Here is a 7,587-nt window from a genome sequence, read left to right as displayed (position 1 = left end):
ACGTACAAAAGTTACATTCCAGGGATAGAGAGAAAAAAACATATTCAAAAAGTACTTTATACATATATATATATATATATTGGCATGCGCAACAACATAACATTAGTATACTAGTGTTCTGTTGTCCACATATATATAGTCGTGCATCGCAAAGTACAAGCCTTTCTTTGTAATTTTTAAATAGTTAATATGCACTATCAAGTAGGTGCGCAGTTCTCCGAGAACTGTGTTTATGGAAATTAGCATCAAGGAACTAGATAGATGGATTTTTCTAAGTTAAGCTTTCGTAAGTATTTAGATAGTTTGAACATTATCAGCCTGTAGCAAGGTAATGAACTCGATGGCAATTTTTATTTTCCAATAGCCACCGTGCTGGCGAGAATGTTCGAGTAATGTCAGCTGAAAAACGCATACATTAGCAACGATGTAAAGTATAATAGACGTTCAGAAAAACAGAGAGCGATCTTTAGCTTCTAAACTCTGTTAGGCGGCAAACCCCCAGGGAATTGTAGGGAAAGGAAGTTTGGTTAACTTTAGGCATTGGACATATCAGCTGCCAAAGGCTCAACGATTCTCCTACAATTTCTGTAGGTGAATAGCTTGATTTATAACGAAGACGCACGACATTACTTACCATTGGTAAGTGTAGCTTACTTAAGCTGTTGCTGATCATGTCAATTCGACTGCTATTTTTGCTTGAATTTAACTCTGTAAGTCATTCCTCTTCTTTCTCTTCCATATAAACTGCTCCGAGTGACAGAGTTGACCAAATGGTATTTTCATTATGTAAGTGACTGAAGTGAGGTGAGTGAAACTAATCGTTGCAAAAGTTGAAAGTTTATGAAAACGGTAGACGATAAGGTGGCCAGTGTCTTGGGACGTAGTTTAAGGTGCGTGGATCTGCTGCTATCTTCAATATTTATTCAATACAAATATAATTAAGTTGCTGAATGGCTATACAAACTGTCTGAAACCTTGAAACGCAAAAAAGATTGGGTTTGTTTGTTATCGAGTCATGAAAGCTATTAGCACTATCGGGCCAGTGATTGTTGTTATTGGCTCGCACCGCGCCTTTATTCAAATGAGCACAATGTCCAATGCTTTCACGTTTTTCGAAAAATTGTCATTTATCTTTTTACCGATGTTATGCCAATCGTTGTTTATCTAATAGATGTTGTATCGGTAACGGCGATTTCACCTTCTGTTCCGCTGTCGTAAGCCTCGAACAGACCGTAACGGCTAAAGATCAAACTATGGACGTGTTGAACAGTTCACATGTGTGTGTGGGGGGGTGGGTGGGTGCATTCACAGACCTACTCAAACTATGAAATAGACACACATTAATGGCGTGGCAATAAAAATGTGTAGCAAAGCAAGCGCCTTGATAACGTAGACCGACGTCAGACAGGGTGGAAGGAGCCCTCTGCAGGCAGCCAATACTCTTATATTGAACTTACTTCCATTACGACGCCAGTTGCTCGTGCGCTGTAGTGAAAATGTAACAGATACAAAGGAAATATATTGAGAACGATAACTCAATAGCTTATCAAACGTTCGTTTAATATTGATCCAAAATGAGTAAATCAGTTTTCTCTTGTAGAAATATATAGTGTTTATTTGGCGCTCCTCAGAACAGCTTTTATGCCCAATTTCTCGATAGACTTCAAAGTTATATATCGCTTCATTTTCGCTTAACTTAATTTTCGTTTACGCTTCATTTTCATATATTTTCAGGTTGTTTAATTGCAAACGTTCCGAGTACGATAGGTAGTCAGATGATTGAAACTTTGCTTAATAATTTTACCCGCTACAGGGAAGGTGGCTAGTGGGATCCGTCAGATGGGCCAAGTTGGTTGCATAATATTTACCATTCATCCGTATGGGGGACTGATATTCCTCCATGCTTACCCTCAAAAATGTTCAATGCGACCTTTTGGCTAACGGTGGCTCCAACTCCGGGTGTTAAACGCCTTTAAGACGATACTGGTAGAGTAGTCTTTCGTCAACGGTTAAATATCGGCGCCGAGTTTGGATTTTCCCTGGACACTTCTCAACGAATGCTTTAGTTATCACTTCAACAGCTGTTTCGGCCCCTTAAAACCAAACGCAGCGGCCCTTCTTTGCAAAGACGTTGTACGTGCCAGTGGAAAGCACATTACGAAGTTCACCACCGCACGATCCCCTAACGCTTTGCTCCAGCAGGCTTAACGTGTTCAGATTCAAGCTGTTTAAGCGAACCGTTGTGGTTTCAGACCCAAAGCCGTTCTTCTGTTCGGGTCATAAACGAATATAGGTGGCATTGAAATTTCACACGTCCCAGATATTCCACGCATTTTGACTGGCTTGTCCGCTCAAACAGATTTAATAGGCTTTTGCTATTATTCCCTTCAGAACTGCTTCATTAGGTCGGCCAAGGGCAGGTGTGCGTTCCCGCGCATTGAAAGTAGAAAAAAATCTGCGATAAGCTGTTGAAATATTCTAAGAAGGGTTGCTTAATCCGCTGCCGCCTTTAATCCTGAGCCTTTTCATTTTGAAACGGACGTATGTAATGACGATGCAAATCTCCCGTTTGCCCGTACTCTGGAAAATGCATCTGACATTTAGCTCAATTCCAAAATCATCGATTTATTCAAAATGTTGGCCTGCTCTGTGTGAAGGACACGTGTAGACAGCGACATCACGAAATACAAAAACTGGCGGCACTACTTAAATCATTCTGGAACGATCTGGTGCAAAACCACACGACATTGTTAAACGAATGATTCCGTATATTTCATCTACGAAATTCAAAGTTGAGAAAAAACGAATGGCCTGTAACTGCCCTTGTGAAGCTGGCAATCTCTTTCGTTCAAGCTATATCCAAAAGGACAAAGTGGTTCTCGATAGAAGTGCACAGCTAAATAGTTACCGAACCGCGTTATACATCCTAGCGCGCGTCGCCATACAACAATTCCTATACCTTCTATAGCCCGTTATTCTCATTTGTGTTTTTAGTTCAATAAAGGCTTAGGCAGGAGCATTTTCATTGTTTTGCCGTTAGAAAAACGGTTAAGCGAGTTCGTTATAATATAATACCCTTACGTTATCATCGTCGCTTGATAAAAACGGGTTCTTAAATAAACTGTTTGAAATTAGATGCTTTTGTTTAGTTAAACATCTAATTGCCAATGCTGGTACCTGTAGTTACTTAATTATTAGAATGTAAGTTATATCACTTGATTATTGCATAATATTCATTGCGGCAATTTAGCATTTCCATTCTAATGCTACAACGCGAACGTGGTTAATTATAGAAACACTCAAACATATGAAAACAATGAAATTCCCAATTAAATGTCAAATGTAAGTTTGATCCGTAGGCCTATCGAACAGGCCATATATTTACGTTGAGCTGATGTTGTTTTTAAACGTTACGTGGCGGCTGCTCTGGGAAAATGAAAGTAGCATCTGACCTGATAAGTTTTTATAGCATTATATAATCGAAACTAACATTTAATCTGGATGATACACAGCATGCCGTACATCGCATTGAATGAATGTCAATGTATGCTGCTCGCATTTGTCGCCGTATCACCTACGCTTGGCGGGTGCGGCGACAAGTTCAGTGCAGGGAGGTCAGTGCTATCAGCGGAGTAAAAAACGACCTGAAATAAATCTATCCCGCTGACTTTGAACCTATAAAGATGCAAACACTAAAAAATTCTACTTTCGCGCAAGTTAGGTTCTTCGCTTGAGAAGCTATGGGCTCCATAGCTAGGTCTTCTAAAGCAGAACAAACACAGCGTACTGCATACGATTAGCATGTATGCTAGTTGATCTTCAAGTCGAGTGAAATCTTGATGTCTCGTAATCTATACTACCAGCTCACATCTTTCGTTGCTGCTGCTAGTTCCTTATCTGCTAAATTGCTCGGCCGACAGCGAAGCAAGGTCTGTGCTTCAGCAAAGCCACAGATAGCTACCTATCGCGTTATTCTTGCTCTATAGAACACAACGCTAAAATATAAAGTCTTCCTTGTTAGTACTGGCCAATCATCACGGTGAGTAACGCCGCGTTATCGTCAAGACGAACCAACTGCCGGAGCGTTGAACATGAGCAACTCTACGAGCTACTCGTGCCCACGAGACTAAAGCCAAGCAGATAAAACAAATAGTTAAAATACATCGACGCAAATCCTCCGCCTGTACATATGCGGACCAGCCCACTTCTATTGCTTTTACCAGTAAAGCTCAGTACTGTTCATACCGTAACTGTTCTTCATATAGCAATGGCGGCTTCGACGACGAAAGAAGGCCAACAGCCAGTTGGCCGTACTGGCCAACTTACTGCAATCGCCAGCAGTCAGCACGACCCTGAGCAATTACTTGAAAATCTCATTCACTTTATACCCATATTTTCCCATTATACACAGTACAACATTGATAGCCACTTGTGTGATACTGGCAATAGCAGCAGTCACAACAGCGATTCGGAAATTACGAGAAAGAACTGCATCAAGCACGACGGCAGCTATTGCTTTGGCAGCAGTAATCACTCCGGCATAAAAACGTACAACAGACATCCACGGCTTTTACGGGAATCGAAGATCAGCTTTGCCTGCGCGTCGGGACAGACGTTCATTTGGGTTGAGGTTCGATGTCGAAAAAATAAGCTACGGCCCTTGTCTATCCATTACATATATATAACACTTCAGCTTGCTTTCCCTTTTCTCTCGTCTCAAGCCACCATGAAAATTTGCGAAAAATTTATCGAATCGCGTTGCCCGCTATATCCAATAGCCTGTACGACAGAACGGCCGCAACGGACATCAACCGGCCGCCACTTCGACCAGCGTCTATTAGTGTTAGGCAGTAGCGCGACCGGCGGCGTCCACGTCGATCTGATAATTATTATAAACAGCACAAACAAATAAATCTAAAAATTGGTGTCCCGTGATTCGAAATCGAAAAGAGGAAACGTTGTTACGTTGTAAATATTTTTTGTGTCGAAATGGTGGACGCAAACCAATTAGTAAACATGGAACTGTGGTGGCGTTTGATGCTTCCTGCGAAGATAGCAAGCTTGATTTGGTCATTGTTAATTAGTACAAAGCTCTGATTAGCGCCAAAACGGCCTTTGAAATTTTTCGACGATGCTAGCGGGTTCTGCAGCAGCAGATCGCTCTCGTCGAGTATCGTAGTTAATTGTAGTTGAGGAAATTGCTGGATTAACAGTAGCACGAAGGTAGGATTCGCTCGAGCAAAATACTACCGCTTAACGGTGAACCGATAACGTACTAGGACAGAGACAAACGTTAAAGGACAAATTTCTGTTTGGCAACGGCTTTTGTCATCTCCTTTTCGGCGTTTACCTCGTGTGACCATAATTTATAGTTGCCGCTTGTCTACAGGGCTCTGTAGTTTCTGTTACTGCGACTCCTCAATGAGTTTTTTTTTGCTTTCCACGCGGCCCAGGTGGATACAGATGGGACAAGGAAGTAGTTGAGCATTTACGAGGAACACGTTTTGGCCGGGAGGAAAAAGCCGGGAAGCTAGCAGCTTGCGGCCGTAAAATGACCGTGGTAATCATATGGAGCATGTTAAGCAAGGGAAAAATTAGATCTGCTTCGATTATGCATACATCTACGTAAACGTATGATTTTCATACAAAACCATGAATATAAGTTTGCTTGCTTGGCCGTGGGATCCTAAGTAAGTCAGGTTATGAATACGCCGTCAGTTTAGTACGTTCGCGCTGGGGCTCGCCATTGAACTTTTCCGATGCTTCTTGAGAAATATTATATAGTCAAAGCTTATGAAATGCGAAAAGGCAGGTGACGCCTTAGCCGACAGTCTCTTGAGGCAAAAGAACAGTTTTTATTTATGCAAACACGTTTCGACGGAGCGTTCACGTACAGCGAAGAGATGCCAGAATCGTTTTGTCGACTTCATACGCCAGTCACCGAAGGTACAAAGAAAAGCGCCACTTCAATTTACCAAACCATCGACTTAACACAATGGTCTAAAAAATATGCACAATGTACTTTTTCTTTGATAGATATACGAAAAGCATCGTAGTAACCGAGAATACACTTATTACTGCGCCACCTTGTTCACCCTGCCACTAGCACAATCTAACATTTGGTTTCTTCTTCCTGAGATTTATCAATACCATGTAGAATCATAGCATGAAGACCCTGACTGCTCAATGATTGATCAGGCTTCGTTAAGCCACAGACACCGTGAAGTGTCGCAGTTGTTTTTTGCGGTTCCGGCTTTTAGCTAGTTTCTATACGAGCTTCTATGTTCCGCTAGTGGTAATAGATGGCAAATCTCTACGCCTTTCTTTAGCCAACATTCTACCTGGCTCACTTTACAAGCTTCACTGAAGCCGTGGTCGTTTGGCACTGCTCCAGCAAAGCGGCCGTCGAAACGTCTTGGCCCACATTACATTGTGTTACAGTTTCTCGCCGTTCCGTGTAGAGGTGCAAATAAGCGTACGCCGCGATTCACTCACTAACAACACATACTGCTAGATTTTTCCATGTCGCTATATTGACTCCCGGTGTTAACCAAGGCATCGCGTTGCATGGATAGCTTTGCAGGCATTCTCACTTGACATACTTTCGCTTTGTCGTCGTCGTCTGCTATTTTACTTCCGTTTGAAACGCGACTCGAGATGGCTTCAAGTGTTTAAAGTACGATCATTGTTGCTGCATTTCGAATACAGTAAGAAGTAATATATATACATACATGCGTGTGTACGGGTGCGTTTAATTATTGCCATCTTGGTGATTTAACGTCGTAACGGTCTGCTTTAGCTAAAGTTTAGAGTTAGCCTGACTGGGTCATTAGAGTCTATCGCACAGGTACGTTAGGGTCGTGCCAACCTGACAAAATATTTTTTGAGCATTTGACTTGCTTCTCTGGAGATCGCTTTTGCTTCTTTGAATGGACTTTCCATGAACACGAACTATGTGTCGTACAGCGCCACATTCAGGTAGGACTGAGCGCGACAAAGAAAGAGAGAGAGGCGGGGGGGCGGGAGAGGGAGAGACTGAAATAAGGAAACGACCGTATTTTGTAATAGGCTGAATTTATCTCGTTTTTGTGGTAGTTGTCATACAAATATTGGATTAATTTTACTAGCGTCTGTTAGGTTTATTCATTGTGGGTTTTTGGAGAATGGATTAGAAGGTACGCGATCCGAGTCGAGGTCATGCTCTGACAATGTCTATTTAATGACAGATTGCAGGTAATCAACCCAATAGGGTTAGTAATTTTATCGCTACCAAACAAATAAATAAATCCTATGTACTGATTATATAGGCTGTGTTTTCAAAACACAAATAAATCTGACAGGTTGCAGTTTAAGTATTTTACTTTTGTGTATATATATATATATATATATATATATATATATACTTGAAGGAATCTCCTTTAATGCGATATTAATCATGGACCATGGCGTTCATTATGGTGCTTTATTCAATCGCGCAACGGTGAAAATCAGAGACCTAATTAATGGAAAACTCGGCCTATGTACTACAAGTTTGTCCTAACGCTTCACAAATCTAATGTCAGACAATAACTAATCAAGACCTCCAGG

At 41.5% G+C, this 7,587-nt stretch overlaps 1 long non-coding RNA gene across 1 annotated transcript; it reads right to left on the bottom strand.

Moving 5' to 3' along the window:
• Positions 1–1,539: 1,539 nt before the first annotated feature.
• On the bottom strand, positions 1,540–6,601 carry LOC147752658 (uncharacterized). The gene is made up of 2 exons (XR_015313517.1): positions 5,652–6,601; positions 1,540–2,580 (listed from the first exon to the last, which is right to left on the bottom strand). It is a non-coding gene; the product is annotated as an uncharacterized LOC147752658 (long non-coding RNA).
• Positions 6,602–7,587: the final 986 nt, after the last annotated feature.

Source organism: Varroa jacobsoni, unplaced genomic scaffold, assembly GCF_002532875.2.
Source record: "Varroa jacobsoni isolate VJ856 unplaced genomic scaffold, vjacob_1.0 scaffold_1101, whole genome shotgun sequence".
NCBI lineage: Eukaryota > Metazoa > Arthropoda > Arachnida > Mesostigmata > Varroidae > Varroa > Varroa jacobsoni.
The sequence above is the reverse complement of the archived record's forward strand: the minus strand, read 5'-3'. Positions and strand labels throughout refer to the sequence as shown.